The 21,714-nt window shown below is 35.5% G+C and overlaps 1 pseudogene; it reads left to right on the top strand.

Annotated features, from left to right (window-relative positions):
* Window positions 1-6,379: 6,379 nt before the first annotated feature.
* Window positions 6,380-6,525, top strand: LOC128774024 (U1 spliceosomal RNA; annotated as a pseudogene).
* The last annotated feature ends 15,189 nt before the right edge of the window (window positions 6,526-21,714 follow it).

Below are 21,714 nucleotides of genomic sequence, written 5' to 3'. Positions count from 1 at the left end.
AGGTTCCAGGCTCTGAGCTGTCAGCACAGAGCCCGATGCAGGGCCCGAACCCACGAACCAGGAGATCATGACCTGAACCGAAGTCAGATGCTTAACTGACTGAGCCACCCGGGTGCCCCTCAGCCATTTCTCAGTGTCTCCATCCTTTCCTAGATCTTAATTTTTCACAATTGTTACCCCTTTGATCCCTTTAAGATAAAAAAAATTAAAAGGAATCCAACTTGTCTTAGGTTGAATAATCATATATGAATTATGTAGTGTACTATAGGTGCGTGAAACTGATTGGGTGGGTTGTAGAGGTATGGCTATACAATAGTAACCCTTGATATAATTCATTCCTACTAATTTTGCCCAAAGAGTATATTCAACCAAGATGAGGCAAAGAGTAACAATATCAAAACTCAGATCTCCTAACTGCCTCTCTGAATGTTTTTTCCAAACTGTCAGAGTAATGTGTATCATATTTTAGATGTTCAATAAATATTTATTGAATATATTTTCAATATATTTATGTAATGTACATTCATATAAAATTCCATAATGTGAATAATGCTGAAGTGCATTTGCAGTTACTGCTTATATACTGCTTAAAAAAGTAATGTGAAATCCTCCTCTGAGTGGCATTCACTGGTTTCATACTTAGGGAAAACAGTCAGCAGGATTGATTTACGTAATTTCATATTCTAATGTGCTTTTCATTTACTCTGCCAAAAATCCTACAATTATCCCTTGGCTTCTTAATTTTCAACCTAGAGGGAGAGTTTCCCTAAATGCAAATATAATTATTATCCAAGTCCTAGGTTCTAACATGGGACTAGATGCTCTACAGAGCAGAATTTAAAATTTGCCTGGCCTATGCTGAATCTGAGCCCAAACCGACACCATAGTTACATTTTGCCATTCAAGCAAAAGTTATATTTAAAGTTTTCCGGGGAAAGAACATTCCCATATCATTTTATTGATAGAGGTAAGGCGTTTTCTTTTTCTTTTTTTTTTTTTTTAAATCAAAAGGACTACCATCTTCTGCCTAGAATTTAGACAGCTGGAAAGGCTGTCATTTCCACACTAACAATGAGTAAAAAGCAGTGCAAACTATAAAATCATGCATTTTGTTGAACCCATCAGCCTTTTTGTATGATCAACAACAAGGCTGAAATCTTTGAAAAGATAGGCACTTCCAAGATGAGATGTGGCACAACCATGGACTCACCTCTGGCAGAACACAGGAGGAAGAAGGGGCTAGCACAGAAGTGGCTAAAAAGGTTTCAACTAAAATATTTGACCATTTGCAAAAGGCTGAGTATTGCATAGCGTGAGATGGTAGAGTTCCTGAGAGCTACAAACACAAAGTGAGACTGTGTACACTTCAGGGCTCTTCTCCAGAGATTTCACCAGGTGGTGAAGACAAAGACTGTGAGCAGGAATATTGGAGAAAGCATCCCTTGGTGGTTTAGAATGATCAATGCGATACACCATCTCAACAGACTGAAGAAGCAAAACAATATAATTGTTTCAGTAAATGCAGAAAAAGATTACACACCAAATTCAATATACATTTATGATAAAAATTCTCAGAAAACTAGAGAAATGAGCGTTCTCTATCTGATAAAGGGTATCTACAAAGAAAAACCTCTACAAACAGTATAGTACTTTTTGATGAAAGAATACTTTGCTCAGAGTTACAGAGGAAAGGCAAGGATGTCTATTCTCATTAGTCCTATTGAACATGGTATTTTAAGTCCTAGCCAATGCAATGAGACAATACATACAAATATACATACATACATATGTTCATGCATATGTAAATGACATAAGGATTGGATATGAAAAAATAAAACAGTAACTATTGGCAGATGACATGATTTTCTACATTGGATATCCAATATAATCTACAAAAAGCTAAAAGAACTAACAAGTGAGTTTAGCGAGATCACAGGATAAAAGGTCAATACAGAAAAATCAATTGTATTTCTATGTACTAACAGTGACAAACAGGAAACAACTTTGAAAATACCATTTAAAAATCAGCTTTGCAGTGGAGAACTGTGGCAAACTTAATTATGCCAAATGATCAAAGTTAACATCAACAGTCATAAGTCATGTATAAGTCATAGCATGTACTCCTGATATGATGTGATGAGAATGGCACTTTATCTCTGTAGCCTTCTTCCCAAACTCCCAACTCCAGTCTAAACATAAGAAAAACATCAGATGAATCTCAACTGAAAAGAATTCTACAAGACATCTGACTAATACTCCTCAAAATTGTTCAGATCACCACCAACAAGGAAAGTTTGAGAAAGTATAGCAGATCAGAGGACCTAAGGAGACATGACAACTAAATACATGTAAGGTGGTATTTGGAATAGGATCTAGGAACAGAAAAAGGACAATAAGGAAGTACTAACAAAGAGTGAAGTTTTATTAATAACAAACGAACAGTGTTGGTTCCTTAGTTGTTAACAATGGGTGAGGGCTATACTGGAACTCTGTACTTTGAAAATTTTGTTAACCTAACTCTATTCTAAAATTTTTAAAGGTTTACAAAAAAAATTTAAATTTGCACCTAAACATGAAACACTTAGCTATGAATCTGACAAAATATAGGCAAGATCTGTGTGCTGGAAAGTATAAATTACTGATAATGGTAATCAAAAAAAGAATAAGTAGAGTTCATACATTGGAAGACTCAATAGTGTTAACATGGCAAATCTAACAAAACTGATCTAAAGATTCAACTAATACAGCAAGAATCAAAATCCCAGCAAGAATTTTCCTCAAAATAAACAAGTTGATTCTAAAAATTTATATGAAAATACGAAGGAACTAGAAGAGCAAAAAGGCATTTTTGAAAAAGAATGAAATTGAAAGATACACTTTACTTGATGTTAGTAATTGTTATAAAGTTAGATTAGTTAAGAAAATGTGGTATTGGAGAAAGGATAGAAACATAAATCCATGGTGCAAAATAAACATCTTAATATAAACCTATACATTTGGTTAATTAATGTTTTTAAAGACTTAATTATTTAGAGAAGTTTTCCGTTCACAAAACTGAGAAGAAAGCATAGATATTTCCCACATGTTCCTTTCCCCATTATCATCATCACTCACTGGAAGGGTACATTTATTACAAAAGAGGAACCTACAGTGACACATCATAATCACTCCAAGTTCATAGTTCACCTTAGGGTTCACCCTTGCTGTTATACGTTCCATGGGGCTGGAAAAATACATAATGATATCCATCATTAGGGTATTATACAGAGTATATTCACTGTCCTAGAAATCCAGGAAAGTATAAATTACTGATAATGGTAATCAAAAAAAGAACTTAATAAGTTCTATTTTATGCTCTGCCTGTGCTCTGCCTATTCATACTTTTCTTTCTCCCTCCAACCCTGGCAATCACTGATCTTTTTCTTTTTCTCATCCCCATAGTTCTGTCTCTTCCAGAATATCATTCACTTATTAATGTACATTGAAGTATCCTCCATGTCTTTTTATGGCTTGCTATTTCACTTCTTTTTAGCACTGAATAATATTCCATTGTCTGGATGTACCACCATTTATCCATTCACCTACTGAAGGACACCTTGGTTGCTTCCAAGTTTTGGCGATTAAGAATGGAGCTATTATAAACACCTGTACCTAGGGTTTTGCGTGAACCTAAGTTTCCAGCTCCTTTGGGTGAATACCAGGGAGCACAATTGCTGGACTCTATGGTAAGAGGTGGTCTAGTTTTGTAAGAAATTGCCAAACTGTCTTCCAAATTGTGCCATTTTGCATTTTCACCAGAAATGATAAGAGTTTCTCTTGCTCTGCATCCTCACCAGCACTTGCTGTCAGTATTCTGGGTGATGGTCATTCTAATTGACACACAGTGGTCTCTCATTGCTGTTTTAATTTGCATTTCTCTGATGACATATGATATGGAGCACTTCTTCATATGTTTATTTTCCAGCTCTATATCTTTGGTGTGGTACTTGCTAATGCCTTTGACCCATTTTTAGTTGTTTTTCTTTTCCTTATTAAGAGTTTTTTGTTTTCTATATTCTGAATAGTAGTCCTTTATCAGATGTGTCCTTTGTAAACTTTTTCCTCAGTTTTAAGATTGTCTTCTCATTCTCTTGACACTGTCTTAGAGCAGAAGTTTTTAATTTTAATAAAGTCCAGTTGATTAATAATTTTTTTCATGGCTCATGTCTTTGGTGTTGTATCTAAAAAGTTATCCCCATCTTCAAGGCCATCTAGAATTTCTCTTATGTTACCTTCCAATTTTGTAATATTGCATTTTACTTCTAGGTCTACAGTTCATTTTGAGTTCATTTTTGTCAAGGGCATATGATATTTGTCTAGCTTATTAATATCATTTTTTTTTTTGCATGCTGATTTCTACTTGTTCCACCACCACTTGTTGAAAAGGTGATCTTGGCCTTTGCTGCTCTTATCAAAATTCAGTTGACTATATTCATGGGAATCTATTTCCAGATTCTCTTCTGTTCCATCGATCTATTTATCTACTCTTTTGCCAATAACACACTGTCTTGATTGCTATAACTTTACAATAAGTCTTGAAGTAGAATGGGAGTCAGTCTTCCAACTTTGTCCTTCTCCTGTAATATTGTGTCACCGATTCTATGTCTTTTGCCTCTCCATATAAATATTAGAATCCGTTTGTGTATATCCATAAAATAACTTTAGGAAATTTGACCAGTATTATGTGGAATCTATAGATCAAGTTGGGAAGCATTGACATCTAGACAATATTAATGGACATGACCTCATATAGATCTTGTACATATTTTGCTAGATTTATACTTCAGTATTTCATTTTGGGCAATGCTAATATAAATGGTATTATGTTTTTTATTTCAAGTTGCACTTGATCTTTATATAGGAAAGCAATGGACTTTTTTTGTCAATTTTTTCAGATTTTCTGGATAGATTATCAGGTCATCCGCAAAGACAGTTTTATTAGTCCTTTCCAATCTGTACACCTTCTACTTCCTTTTCTAACCTTATTGCATTAGCAAGGATTTCTAACACCATGTTGAAAAGGAGTGGTGAGAGGGTCGTCAATTGATTTTAAGAAAAGTGCAAAGGTAATACATTGGAGAAAGAATAGCATTTTCAACAAATGATCCTGCAAGTGTTAGATATCCATAAGGAAATATGAATATAAATACTGAGAACAAACTGAAGGGTGATGGGAGGTGGGGAGAGGGGAAAGTGGGTGATGGGCATGGAGGAGGGCACCTGTTGGGATGAGCACTGGGTGTTGTATGGAAACCAATTTGACAATAAATTATATTTAATATAAAAAATAACTTGTATTTTAAATAATATAAAAAATGAAATCAACTTGAATCATAGACCTACATGTAAACCTGAAACCATAAAACTCATTGAAGAAACATAGAAAAGCATCTTTGTAAACCTGAGGTACTAACATTTCTTTTACTTTTTTTTTTTAATGTTTATTTATTTTTGAGAAAGAGAAAGCAAGAGTGGGGGAGGCAGACAGAGGATCCGAAGTGGGCTCCACATTGACAGCAGAGAGCTTGATGCAGGGCTTGAAGTCAAGACACCACGAGATCATGACCTGAGCCAAGATCAGATGTTTAACTGACAGCCGCCCAGGGGCCTGAGGTAGTAACATTTCTTAAACACAACGTCAAAACTGATTCGTAATAAATTTATAATGGATATTATATATGTGTAAAATTTCTGCTCTTCTAAAGATGTTAAAAGAATGAAAGGAAAAACCACAGACTGTGGTAAACATTTACAAACATAGCTGGTAAGGGACTTGCATCTAAGATACATAGAGGAATCTGAAAACTCAATTACTAATAAGAAAACAAACATCCGAAGTACAAATGGATAAAGGATTTAAACAAACACATCAATGAGGAAAAGATGTCTGACATTAACCACAAGAAAGAGAGATCCTCAGTATCATTATGCCACTATGAGATACCACTACCCACCAATTAGAAATGCCAAAACACAAATAAAATAAAAAGCAAAGTAGAACGCTCAGATAAACAATCTGACAATCTCAAAGGCTAGAAAGGATGTTGAGCAACTGGAACGCTCACACATGGCTGCTTAAAATTCACAATATTATAGCAAGTCTGGAAAACAGTCTGGCCCTTGTGTTCAGGTTAAATATTTATTTTACCTGAGGGGGAAGAAATTTATCTTCACACAAGAAACGTATACATGAATATTTATGCATATGAGTATTTATGGTGGCTTTATTCATAATTGCCCAAAACTAGAAGCAAACCAAATGGCCTTCAGGGGGAGAATGGATAATCTGTGATATATCCTACAGTGGAGTATTGCTCAGCAATAAAAGATAATCTAATAAATACTTACCTGATAGGGGTGATAACATGATCATGAAGTTGGTTTTCCCAGAGCAAGGCTTGCCTGTCGCACTCTGGATGTGCTGACCCCCGTGATTTTCCCACATATGTGGAAAGTTTAACTGCAGAACTTGTGATAGTGGAGCTAAAAACTAAAACAAATGTAAAACTTATAAAAACATGAATGAATCATAAGTGCATTACGCTAGTGATAGGAAGCCAGGCTCAAAAGGTCACACAATTTATTATTCCATTTATATCAAATTCTGGAAAAGTCACATCTATAGGGATTAAAAAATAGATCATTGGTTGCCAGAAACTGGAGGTGAGGGTTTGGGATTAAATACAAAGGGGCACAAAGGGGCACAAAGGGCTGGAGTCATGGAACCGATCTATCAGGTAATTGTGGTGTTGCTTAGACCGCATACATTCGTCAAAACTCACAGAACCGTACTCTGAAAAAGATGGATTTTCCTACGCATAAATTATATTTTAATAAAGCTGACCAAATAAAAGAAAATATTTTTAAGGCAAATGCCAAATGTTACTCTATTCTCTCCTCAAGTTCGATTAAATATCACCTTTTGCCTTGAAAATAAGAGCACAAAACAGTTTCTGTCTAAAGCTGAGGTTTGCTTCACTTCTACCTGCTACTATATTCTTGGTCCTCTCTTTGCCATCAAATGACCCATTTCTCCAATCCTGCTGCCCAGGCTGTTGCATGACATAACTATCCTCCTGCCCAAATTGCTGGTCTGAATTCCTGAACTGTTTGCAGCTGACCTTTTGTCTTGGTTTCTATGTCCTTGCCTACTATTATTAGTTTCTGATTCCTCTGAGTTATTTAGGCTCTATAATAAGCAGCTGATGAAAGCTTAATGAATAACCTCCTTTCTTCAGCCTTCCATTTTGATTTAAATCAATAGATGCACTTACTATATGAAACATGCACTGTGCTAGGAATTAGACATGTAATAATGAACAAGAGGGATACTGGTACTGGAAATATCTCCTGCCTTCACAGAACTTAAGAGGCTTATGGTAGAGAGCATAACTTGAGTTACAACCCAATGTGACAAACTCTGGGTTGAGATATGAGAACATGGGAAGGATACATAAGTCTGATGGAGTCAGCCAAGCCTTTGCAAAGTGATTTCCAAGTTGGGTTACAGAGGGTGAATAAGAATTACCCAAGGAAGTGAGAACGAGGGAGGGAAGAAGTCTTACAGACAGGAAGAGCACAGTCTGAAAAGATCCAAAATTGAGAGACAACGAGGAAGTTAAATAATCTGAAAGGAGTTACTTTTTACAAAAACACATACAGTGAATTGGGTGCTGACTGAAACAGACATGGATTAAGTCATGTAGAGCCTAATACACTACATTAAAGGCTTTTTATCCTCCCCGTTTCTGCACAGATACAATTATATTACAAATTGTTATTAATTATACACTAGTTTTGTGTGCATGATAATTTGAAAATGTTACACAGCTTTCAATCTGGATAGACCTTGGAATTAATCTTTTAGGGGCTCCCAAAGGCCCAGTCCTTTTATACTTTCTGCTCTGCTCTCCCAAACATGCCTTATATTTTAGAGAATTCATTATCCCTCCTCCTCATCCTTGACTCACACCAGACTGTCTCACAAACAAGTGGCTAATCCTAGAACTCATACTGGTGAAGGCTCATACTTTAATCCTAAAATGCCACTGTCATTTATCCTATTCTGATAATTGTTTTGACACTTTGTTTCTTTCCCATTGAGAAGCACAAGTTACTGTTATAATTGTGTTTATTTAACTTCTGAAATTCAGAGAATAAAATAAATAGCTATAAAGTTAGAATACTGCAGAGCTCAAAATAAAAACTCATTTTTATGTAGTAATTTTTTTAAGTATTCCAAGTGCTACATTTTTTTGATAAAGCTTTTCTCTGAGAATCATAATCATCAGAGACCTTGACATTTCAGTCAATGTGATAAACAAAAGCTTTGGGGATATTTTTGCAAAAAAGAATCAGATGATAGACAATAGACAGAGAAGGTCAGTCTTAATTATGATGTCTGAATTTTCTATCATGATGTACATAGGTTTTGCTTCACAACCAATATTGAGTCAGAGAACAATTAAATTGGGTGGATAGCTGGGATTTTCAAAGCAACGGCTTTTACTCTTCTATTTATATTCCAATATTCCACTTGAGCAGATACTAGTCACGGTGCTTTTATTAACTACTAATAACAACATTGGGAATCTTACTAAAAGTGTTGTTATTCACAGTGAAATGAAATTAATGAGTTAGCAGTATTCATAGAATAATTTACTCATTCATTATCATCATCACTCGGTTGATATTTATTTGGTGCATACTTACCCTGTGCTAAGTACTGAGGATTTGAAAGTAAGGAAGAGAAAATTCTTTAATTCATGGTCTCAATCCACAACAAGGTTAAGAGACAATCATAGTAGCTAAACAATAAGTGTAAAAAAAAGAGGAATGTGATTAAAAAAAAAAAAAAGAAGCTTTTTCAAATTTTCAGGAAGTGATTCAATTAGTATTAGGACTGTGTACCGCTCCACATTCTGGTAGTCAGTCTAGAGTGGAAACAAAGACAATAAATGCACAATGATTGCTACCTACCTGGTGAGTCATCTAAACTACAGCTGGCATCTTGTTGAAACACTGAGAGCATTGCAACTCTGCTAAACACACAACACATCTTCGACATTTAACAGATACTATTGTTACAAGAAAGAATTTTTAGTTTTGTGGCAGAAAGAAGAAAAATCATTTCCCAAATCAAAAAGATTTTACGAGTTGGTTCCAGGGGCTTAAAATGCTGCTGAAGAGGACAGCCAAAATGGGATTCTGGAATGACCCTGTATTATCAACAAACTTCTCAATGCTTTTCTCTTGTACCACCTTGTAGGGGTGTTGACCGAACTAAATCCGAGAGCATCGATGCCAAAAATTGGCATTTCTGCCTTTATATAGGTGCCTTACACGAAAAGGGAATATTTCTACCTGTTCAATTCTGGCAATAAACACTTTCCTCTTGTAAAACGTATACGGTTTAAGTAAATTTTGATATTTTTGTCATTTTTAAGCACTTACTCACATCATAAATATTTTCTGTGATTTTGTAAATTATTTAGACCAGTATCATTTTCTATAATTTTCGTTAAATCCTAATGTCACAGATTGATTCAGTTGTGTGTATAGTTGCCTTATAGACCCAGCATATTAAACAGTATCAAAAAGGGTTTTAATTCTACAAAGGAAAAGGCATTTAATTGCGATGCAGCTGTACTTTGCATTTGTCATCTGTTATACAAATGGGAGGGGAGACAGAACTACAAAATATCCAGGACGTATCATTTATTCCTAATCATCATAATCACAATTAATCATTATTCATCAGCTCCTCACACATATTCTCCATCCCTTTGGACATATGATTTGGCATCACCAAATATGTCATGTTTGTTCTCAAGTACTGGCTAAAAATGTATTGGTTTACAAAAAAAAAACTTAAAGGGGAACAGATCAGAGGGCACACGAATGCATTTATTTCCTTTAGTATAATTAAATATCTATGTTTAGATTTGTACATATGGAAAGTCATTATCCTCAAAAATAAAAATAATTTTTTCCCTGAAAACAAATGATGCTCTGCTATGACACAATATGAAATAAAAGTTATATAACAATCATAATACAGTGGTAGCACTGTAAGAGTAAGTTGAGGGAGAGAGGTTCTATTACGCTGCACTGTTTATTTCCCTCTTTTTTCTGGGAAAGTGATAATATACTGCAAAATTTTAGGATTTCGTGTACACGGAATTCTGGAAAGGGCATAGGTAATTTGTGACTGTTAGAAATGAATAGTTTTGACACACAATATAACCCACAAAACTCGTAGACTCCCAGAAGATTTTTTTTCACAAACTACAGAGGGAACTGTAAAGCTCCAAATTCTTCCTGAAGAATACTGGACGAGACAACTAAGCAAGTAAGCCATGTCTGACAGTAGATACATTTGATCACTGCTTGGTTTGCTTTCAGGGCCTAGTATGAATTCATACTGATTGTCCCTTACCTTTCCTCTTGATAGGATTGAAGACATCACACTGCAACTGTTTCAAGGACTAACGAGATGAGAATTAGAGGAAAGAGCACCAGTCGCCTAAATGAACCCAAAATACACCTGCAAGTAATTGGATCCATGCTTAACTCTTTACTAGATAATTGGAGAAAGGTCTTTTTTTTTTTCCCCTCCACAATGCTAAATTATTTCCTAAAGAAGGCATCAGGCTCTTCTTAGCTTTGGTAGGCCATAATTTAATCATTTGAAGCAGATCAGTGAATCAAATCATCACTAAAGTCTCTGGCAGCTCTAAAATGTTATGATATTACATAGAAGGAGAGATTTCTCCCTGGAGCTTTTTACTCTGTTTTTTTGCCATGGAGCCAGGTTTATAACAATGAAGTATTTTAGCTTGTATTAAATATGATAAATCTCCCACAGGGAACTCAGAGCATTTCCACATATATAGTGTCCAATATTAGTGCTGAAGCAAACAACACTTGCAAGGATCAAGAAACTCAACAATTAAAGTATTTGGGTCTCTAATAACTTTAGAGTTTATTTTGAAGCAAAAGTATATTTTGAAAGAAAGGATAAAGGAGGTTATATAAGCTGTATATATTATGGACAGGTTTAATATCAAATCAGAGCAGTTGAACTGGAATAACAGAACTGGTCCTTGGTCGTTATCTTAGATGGACAGGCTTGACTCTTTCCTGTTTGTTCTCTGACCCTCTAGCTCCATAATTTACAGTGTATTCCTTAACGTCCCCTGATCTCTACATGCCTCAAAGAGACTAGAAGTAAAACAAACACAAAAACAGGTACTGTCTTACCATTATTATGAAAATATTTTTGAGTCTGTAAACCCTTGAAAGGGTCTCAGTGAGGCCAAGCATTTCCTGGAACACATTTTTAAAACTCTTGTAATGAAACCCTTGACTTACTTATCATTTAATAATTCAGTTATTCAGTAATCATTTACTGAGCGTCTTCTGTGTGATGGAGACCATGATAGTTACTAGGAATGTAATGCTCAAAAGATAAAATCCTTGGCTGGTAAGGCTATATGGATTAGTGGAGAATACTGAGGAGTAAATAGGTGACCACAATGCTATCTAGCTAGAATGTCTGCAGGATGCTACTAGAGAATATAAAGAAAGCTAAAACCAAAATCATGAGAAATCAGAAAATAATAAAATCTTAGGGATGGGTGGGTGACTTAGATATCATCATGTCCAAACCTGTAGCCATTAGATGAACTAAATGACTCTTTCAGAAGACTTTATGTTTTATTGATTAGGATCCTGTATGCAGATCTTCTGACTTCTTGAGAAATACTCTGATGTATCTATTCTTCTGGTTTCTGGAACATACCAGGCATAAAAATTAATAGTGAGAAAAAAAAGATGTCTTTACCTCTAATAGTAGCTACAGTAACTTTTTCAAGCAATATTATTCCATTATCTAAAAATCTCTTGACCCTCCGTTTATGGCAGTATTCCACACCTAGCTAAGATCAACCAATAACTTTCTCGGCACCTGATTCTAGATTATAGAATCAGCTGTAGAAACATATGCAACTGAGTTTTAGCCCACGGTCATGCTAAGAAAGGGCATACATTCACTGATTGTCGAGTGCAGGATTTTATACAAAGAAATTGTTGAGATCAACTTAGTATGTTGTACAAATATTCTATATTCTTAGTGTTATATCTGTTCAACATATAAATTTCTAAGGGAGATAAGTTAAAATCCTTCAGTATGATTGTGAAGTTGACCATTTCTTTCACTCACTCTCTCACTCATTCATTCAGCTTTTATATGTTTTGATTCCATGTTATTAGGCACACAAAGTTTCAGGAATGTTTTTCTTTCTGGAATTAAACAGGAAGTAAATACAAATACATTTTTATGTGTTGTCCCTCTATTTGCTGAATCATAACTTTAAAAGCCATTTTTACTTTCAGTTTTAGCGATCAACTTGATCTTTTTTAGATTTGTTTTTTAGCTAAGTCTTTTATTAATTAAATTTTGCATTAGTAACTTTTCATGCTTCTTGAATTAGAAACAATTTATTTTCAATCTTGTTTTTTAATCCATGCATTTAAAACCAAAGCCTTTGCAATTTAATAATAAGTGCTTCTTATTTCTTTCCTGATTATGACTATACCATCTCACTTTTGCCTCCTCTTTTTTCCTTCTCCTTGGAGTAAATTCTCTAATAATTCTTTCAGAAAGGATCTGTGAGTGGGGCACCTGGGTGGCTCAGTCAGTTAAGCCTGTGACTTCGACTCAGGTCATGATCTTGTGGTTCGTGAGTTTGATACCTGCATCAGGCTCAGTACTGACAGCTAAGATCCCGGAGCCTGCTTCAGATTCTGTGTCTCCCTCCCTCTCTCTCTGCCCTTCCCTCTCTCTCTCTCTTTCTCAAAAACAAACATCAAAAAAGTTAAAAAAAAAAAAAAAAAGAATGGATCTGTGAGACACTTTCTGAAACCTTGTATAATTCAAATTGTTTTTGTTTATCTATCTCACTTGGTGATAGTTTACCTAAGCGTAAGATTCTAAGGCAAAGGTTACTCTCCTTCAGACCTTTGAAAACTAATGCATGTTATTTTAACATTCAGTATTAAGATGTTTTGCTGGTTATGTGACATGTACTCCCGTACGGATGGATATAAGCTACTCATTTCCCTTTCTAAAAGTTCTTAGGAATTTTCTCTTTATTCTTGCTTTTCTGAATTTATGTTATATCTAGGTTTGAGAACTAGTTGTTATTTTTCATATATTTATTATAGTTATTTAGTCTGTTCTGCATTCAGGGGATCTTTTCAATTTTGAGATACCTGCCAGTTTTGTTTTTGTTTTTTTCCTGCTAATTTGAGACCTGTACTATCATTGCTTTATCATTTCTCTTTTTAAAATCCACTTTGGGTTGTCTGAGTGGCTCAGTCAGTTAAGCTTCTGACGCTTTGGTTTTGGTTGAGGTCATGATTTCACAGTTCGTGGGTTCGAGCCCCACCATGGGCTCCGTGCAGACAGCACAGAACCTGCTTGGGATTCTCTGTCTCCTTCTCTCTCTGCTCCTTCCCCACTCGCATGCTCTCTCTCTCAAAAATAAATGAATAAACATTAACAATATCATAAAAAATAACATAAAATCCACTTTGATTGGGCTGTCTGGCTGGCTCAGTCAGTAGATTATCTGACACCTGGTCTCAGGGTCGTGTGTTCAAGCCCCATGTTGGGTGTGGAGCTTACTTACAAAAAATTTAAATCTACTTTATTAATTTTTCTTAAAATCTTACCCTTTCTGCTTCATGCAGTCATGTGAAACATTCAGTTTACCACCTATAATCAATAATTCCACCATCTGAATAACTCATAGCTCTCATTCTGCTGTTTGCTAATTCTGTTGACGTTTGCTTACAGTGACGAGTCCTACTGTTTTTTCTAATTTTAGACGGTGAGCTTCTGTTCAGCAGGAGTTTAATAGGGAGAATCCTTTGAGGTTTGGTTCGAAAGTACATTTTCCTGAGGATTTTTATATTTGCTACTCTTAGACGCACCCAGGGTCATTAGCAGTTCTGTACCAGTTTTTCTTACATTTTTAGCTTCCAGGTATTTAGTCAACGCAAGCAGTATAAATTAAATTTCCAAACCTTCATCAAGGCAAGTATGTGATTCAAATATTAATGTATGCTTTCTTCCCCAAAGTCCAGGTTAGTAAATACAAATTTTGGCTTCATCTCCCTTTGTTTTCCAACCGTTTAATCTCCTCCTTTCCCCCTTATATTCCATTGGAGGTACAGTCTTCCTGGACAACCTTATCAGAGGCTTCATGAATGCCTTTATTCTGAATTATATATCTGTATGGCCATTGTGGCCCGAGACTTTGGTTAATGAAGCCAGCAAATTATTTTAGAAGAATCAAAGATTCTGCACCCATCGACCACTGTTCAAGTATTTAAGCAAGGACTCAATTAGACTGAGCAGCCCTACTGTGTTGGTAGCCTAAGTAAGCAAACCAACACCTAGCTCAGAGTCAATACATTTGAATCGTAGAAAATGAAACTTAAGAACAACCAATCACACACAGGCAACTAGGCTTTCCCAAATAAGGCAACTGCTTAAACTAAGGCCAAAGATTTTTCTTGTTTAGCTTACATGTCCTCTCTATGAAAAACTTGTCCCCTAGCTCTTGTCAGTGGAGCACGCCTAACCACTTTCGATGTGGTGCTGCTCCAGTCAAATCAATGAAGACTCAAACACATTCTTGTAAATTTTTAAATGCCTCAGTTTACCTTTAACACCACCGAGGCTCTCATTACCTATGCCTTTTTTTTTTTTTTAATCTGTGGGGATGCCCTCTTAATTTATTGTAAATTCTGTTCTGTACTTAAGACTTGGTTGAATATTTTACTCAAAATTGCTAGATATTTTTCAGCAGAAGTTCCTTCAGGTTAATCTAGTCTTCATGGTATGTGAAATATTCCTTTCTGCTTTTCATTGTCATTTTCATTTGCTTTTCATTTGTTGTATCTTTTTCATATTTTGTCTTGGCTATGATTTATAAAATACGTAACTTTTCCGTTATTCCTGTGAGTTTGAAGTAGGAGAGAGCAGTATATTCTTATATGACATCTTAAATTAGAGCTTCTAATTAGTACTTTATAGTAGAGTTAGAATTATATTTTATTGTAGGGCAAAATCAATCATGTCATGCCTATATTTAAAATTCTTCAAAGACTACCTATTGAGGTTGTAGAACAAGATACAAAGCCTTCAAAGTGCTTACCAGCTTTTTCGAAATTTGGTACCCAGCCAGAGGGATCGTTAGTTAAAACTCTCCTGAATGTCATGATGATCAAGGGCTTCTCTTTGCCATAACTTTCTCCCACTAAAAAAAGTTTGCTAAGTAATTATATTCTTGGAGGTAGTTGTAAACTTTGGCGGTGGGAGACCCATGGGTTTTGGAAGAGGAAAAGTCCCTGGAGTTCAAATTCAGAGCAGTGGGAATATCTCCCAGGGAGTGAAGCCTCTACTTACCTTGATTTTTTGGTACAGGGAGGACTTTATGACATCTAGCAGCCCCTGAGTACCAGAGAAGGCATAACTTGAGTACATGATGCTGCTTGACCCCTCTCCATGCAGTCCTGCTGACCTGTGGTAGGCAGGAGAGGAAGCATGCTCCTACCAAGAGTGCATGCCACCAAGAGTGGCCTCCTATAAAGAGGGGTCATGGTGCGACCTGAATGTATTGGAAGCCCCTCCTTCGAATAGCCAACTTGGGCATCAAGGTTTCGTCAGTGAAAACATCACCGGGCAAGGTCCTCAGGCAGCCCTGATGTAATATGTAATCTGTTTTGGCTTAGCTTTACCACTTTCCTGCCTACCTCTTCAGCCTCATCTTGGGCACCTCACCTACATCGGGCAATCTGTTTGATATCTTCTAACCTCTATCTGGATACCTTTTAGTATACTAAAGACAACACACCTGCCATGCTCTGGTAGAAACACACACTTAACCATGCTGTACTCCCTCCCTCCCTCCTCCTCCCTCCTCTGGATCTCTGCCACAAATATTGTACAGTAGTTTCACTTGGCCTTAGTATTCCCAGGCTCTAGCATAGGTTGGGGTTAGTTCCTCCTGGAAAATATTCTTCTAGTGTGTGCTCTTCACACACTTCCACTGTATCAAGTTTCAATGAACACACTTATACGATAATTGTGTTCCTACACATGTGCACACACACACAGACACTCATCAGTAAAGTCTATGAAGACGTTGGTCATTTTATTTTGTTGACGTAAGTAAGCTCAAAGCCGACACAAGCCGTAACCATAGGGTAATTGAGTTAAAATTGTTACCTGCTATCCATTTTTCTGTGTGAGTATATTCCTATGTGAGCATATTTAATGTTTTGCATATTTCTTTGTTCTCATGCATATCATATGTTGACTCTTAAAATATTTGAATACCCTTTAGAACAAGACCAATGGTATTTTTCCATATAGGCCCCAGCATGACCATAATATTGAGATATGGTTTATTATCAAAAATATTTGTTGAATAGAATAGACACAATTAACAAATTAAGTACACAATTTAAGTTACGAATATAATTTTATGAATTCTGAAATGTTATGAATTAGAAACCACATGAAAAAATATCACTCTAAAAAATTTATTCTGATGCCTCAGGAAATCATGCAAAATCTCCTAAGAATATTATGCTTGTGTAGAATAATAACGTACAACATCCTGAGTCACAGATATTAAAGGAACATCTAAAAGTATAATGTACAATTAATGAAGGAAAATTAAACATGCAATTGAGTTACTCTTTCTGCTGGAAGGAGAAATCAAATATACAGGAAGCATTAGTTTCCATTTATCTTCAAATTCTAATCTGTATTCACATACATGTATTTGCATTCGCAAGTTCAGATTTAATAAGCAGAAATGATTATTTTAGGCTGTAATTGATTATAGAAAGCCTGTGAGGATCAGACTTAAAATGTAACTCTCACAATTCCATGAAGTCAATCAAAACACAAATCACGGAGCTTGTGATTTAGCACTTCTCTGTCTTCATTAATTGTACTATTGCCCTGGGCAAATCCCAACTTTAGCTGAAGCTACTTGTAAGATGCCAACCTTTCCTGAATAAATACCATTTACCAACACCCTCTCAGGCTGTGTGCCTAAATGAAGATCCAGAATTACATTTTAATAGGCGAACCTTCTGTTTAGTTTCTGTTCTACATTTAAAATGATAACTTTCTTCAAAAAGGAAAAAAAACAAAGATATTTCCATTTACTTTGCATGCCACAGTTTGCAAAGATATAGTAGCTTTTATGAAAGAATTCTCATCTCTTGTTATGAGGGCAAATCATGTGACTTCCCTTAAATTAGTGATTCTCAAACTTGCTGCACATACGAATCAACCTGGGGAGTATTTGTAAGGACTGATGCCTGGGTCGCACCCCCAGAGATTCTGAGGTAATTGGTTTGGAGTTCAGCTTCCCGGGCATGAGATTTTTAAAAGCTCCCCAAGTGATTCTAATGTGCAGCCAAGGTTAAAAATCACTACACTAATTAATAGAATAATAATGAATTGCCTAATCACAGAGAAGACCACACTGATAAAACTATGGTTATAATTGGGAACCTATTATTTTTCTGAAAGAATATTCTTGAAAGATTGAAAAAAAATAATAACTTTGAGGTTTGTACAATTGTATGCAGTCTTTATTTCATAAAAGACTTGATAAGTATCATGGTGGAGTATAATCAGGTGACTCACTACTAATTTTGTGTTTATTTTCTCATATAAGCAAAAAGTGAACCAATCAAGATTCATGTATTGATTAATTAAACAGATATGTATTAAGCCCTTAGAATATGTTACTCTTTCTGATTTGCTGGCTCTTGCTATAAAATAATTAGGAGGAACTTTGTTGTTTATTTCCAACACGGATCAACCCTAAATTGAATTGCCGTTTGTTCAGATCACAAGGTTTACATCTGGCACAAACGTAGTGAACTGCCCATCGCGGAGCTAACAGGGCACACGCGCACAGTCAACTGCGTGAGCTGGAACCCACAGATCCCATCCCTGATGGCCAGCGCCTCCGATGACGGCACTGTTAGAATATGGGGACCAGCACCTTTTATAGACCACCAGAATATTGAAGGTAACCCCACTGCACGGCAGATTGTTCTTTCTGTCAAAGGCATTACACTACTTGCTACACAAGGAGCTAGTGGGAACTCAGTGAATATTAATTTCCCTTTATCTTCCTTGAAGCTTGGACCAGTATTGGGATAATAACAATCTGACTAAGTCACTGAAACATTCTTTCTACTCCTGTTACTTACATTACTGCCAGATTAGTTTACAAAACTACTCTTGCGCAAATAATACAGAGATAGATAAAATAAAAAAGTTATAAATCTTACTTCCACAATCAAATCTCACTTTTCTTACTAGGAGTAATTATTGTTAAAAATGTGGTGTATAACTCCTATAAATTTCAAGCGCAAATGCATAAAACCTTAAACGAGTGTACAAACAGAAGCATGTGGGGGGGGGCAGTGTGAATTTCCATTTCAGCACTCATAGAACTATTTCATTTTAAGTATCTTACAAGTAACTTATGTATAAATTTATTTTATTTTCCCATATAACATATATATTTTAAATGGTTATTTATTTATTTATTTTTTTTGAGAGAGAGAGCACGAGTGCACCAGCAGGGGAGGGGCAGAGAGAGAGGGAGACACAGAATCTGAAGCAGGTTCCAGGCTCTGAGCTATCAGCGCAGAGCCCAACGCCGGGCTTGAACTCACAAACTGCAAGATCATGCCTGAGCTGAAGTCAGATGCTTAACTGATGTAGCCACCCACGTGCCCCTTATTTTCTCATTTAAAAACTAAACTTGTTTTAAATTTTTAGCTAATTGCGAAATGTTTCTTTGAGAAGTATATTTGTATGCTAATGAGAATGATCCAGTAGAGTGAGATAAATTGATGATATCAGAGAGAACGTGATAACTTAGAAATGCAGTCTTTGAGATGCTGAGAGAGGGCAGGACCCAGAGGAACTGGCTTTGATGCATGCATTTTTATTCATTTACAACATGAGAAGAGGCAGTGAACACATACATATACAAATAATTTGGTCATATTGTTGAGACATGAGGAAATTACTGGCCTACTTTTTTCTATACATTTTTTTCTTACAATACAGTTTTAGGAGGAAGACATACACAGAGTCTGGAAGATAAGTACACTATGTGAAATAATCTGGAAGAATGAAAATGCATATATAGCAGAGACATGTTGAGGAAATTCTGACCAGCAGAGGGCGCCGTTTTAATATTAATAGTCATTCATTTAATGGTAAATAGATCCACTTACAATGTGCACTAATCTCCAATCAGCCTTCATCTGTTTAGGTAAACCCACTGGGCAGAAAAATACCTAGTTATAGCCGATATTGATCCTTTGCCAGTTGTGTACTATGCTGGGAGAGAAGGACGATGGTATTGAAATGAGTCACTCCAGTTTTGGAACACAAAGTTCAAGCTGGATAACAAAGGAAGGAGCTATGTGTGAAGCTGTGGGGTTAATATGTAATAATAATAAATAATACAACAAACTGGAAGTCTCAGTGAGCTTGAAAAATTACGGAAGACAAAATTCCAGACTAGATAAACTGAAAGGATAGGGAATCTTAGAGTGTAGGATGAGGGCAGTGGAGATTTTAGAGCTGCGCAGGTATTGGTAATAATAGGTGCACGAGAGCCAGAGATTGAGGTTGACGGAGGAAATGAAAATCGCAGCAGGTTGTTCAGGAACTGTGAAGACAAAGTATGAGAGAGATCATTCTTACAGATGCTGAGCTGTCCTAGTACATTATGACATGAGAAATGGTAGACAGCATAGCTACTGAACACAGTGGTAAATGGGAAATGACGTAGCTAGCTAGTAGATCAAAGCATTAAGAGGAGCATCGGCTAATGAAGACTCACAGCACAAATTTCAGAAGATTTGCGGTTCTGAAGGAGAAGGAAGAAAAACAGTTTAAAAACCAGGAGTGAGAGCAAAGACGACACTTCTCCAATCCCTCAATATTTGTGTGGTTTAAACGGTTTCCATATATTTACAGGCCATTGGGGTTTTACCTTGTGTGAAATGCTTGTTCCAATCCTGTATCCAATTTTCTCTTGAATTGTTTGCTTGTGTCTCATTTGCAACAGTTTGTTATATATCCTGAGCTCTGATACTGTGTTTGATATATGTTCAAATAACTTTCCCCAGGCTTTGTCTTTTAACGTTTTATGTCATCTGATTCTCTAACAGCATATTTAATTTTGAGGTAGTTACATTTGTCAATTTTCCCATTATAGTTTTTTTTTCCCCTTTGTCACAAGCAATATGCTGGTTTCTGGGATTCACACAGGGAGACTGGCTTCATTACATTCCACTGTTCAGTCTTTTGGATCCCAACTCACCAAAAGTAGTTTAATACCCATCCTCACTGCCAATTTCTGGTCTTTAAAAACCTGGGCTTCAAGTGTTTAGCTTCCATTCACTATTAGGGTTCCTATATGATACTGGATGGATATATATATATATATATATATATATATATATATGTATATATATATATATATACACATATACATATATATATAGTGGATATATATATATCTATATATATAGTGGATATATATAATGTGGATATACATATATGTATATATAATGTGTATATATACTGTTTATATACATATATGTATATATAATGTGTATATACATATATGTATATATATGTTTATATACATATATGTATATATAATGTGTATATACATGTATGTATATATGTACATATCTCCATATTCCTAGGCACACCTACATACATTTTTATATAAGTATTTTCTCAATAATTTCTACATGTTTAGATCAGAAGGTATACAAGTACAGTTGCTCTATAATGATAAGAAGTTAAGAACTTTTAGTACAAAGAAAAATACCTCAACCTTTGTAGATGCCAGACTCTCTCTCTAAAGAGACCATGTAAAATTTCCGTATAAGTACACTTGATTTAATAGCCCAGTTAACTGAACAGGCCAAAAGAAAAAAACAAAACAAAACAAAACCAGACACGTACTTCATACACTGTTCAAAATGACTAAATGACCAATAATCATATATAAACATCCAATGAATGCATATTGAATTAAGAATGAAATACAATACGTCAACTATGAAAATGGTCACTAAAACCAATACTATTATCCTTAGGGAGTCCAGTTTATTGGCGCATGGTTCCTTTTGGATACAACTCTAAGAGAGCACATTGATACAAATTTGCTTGAGACAAATATTCAAAAATTTTAAAGTGTACAGACCCCTGGATTATTACTAATATTTTGAAGAAAATTATCATACTTGTGTGCAAAGATTCATACAGAAGGAATTTCATGACTAAGGTATTTAAAATGATAAATGTTGGGAAAATATTAATAATCAAAAGGTGACTGGCAATCTAATGCAGTAATATATGACCATTAAAACTAAGATGTAGAGAATAATGCTAATGATAATGTGAAATGACTGCACTATTAAGAGGCAGGGGACAAAGAAGAAAGCTGCAGGGCAGTGAGGTCTCACGGTAAACTTACATGCCTATGTGTGTGTATGTTTATGTTTATTTATGTGACTATGGATAAAAGA

Source organism: Panthera pardus, unplaced genomic scaffold (assembly GCF_024362965.1).
Source record: "Panthera pardus isolate Hobbes unplaced genomic scaffold, ASM2436296v1 HiC_scaffold_27, whole genome shotgun sequence".
NCBI lineage: Eukaryota > Metazoa > Chordata > Mammalia > Carnivora > Felidae > Panthera > Panthera pardus.
Note: the sequence above shows the minus strand (reverse complement) of the source record. Positions and strands in the feature narration are given on the sequence as shown.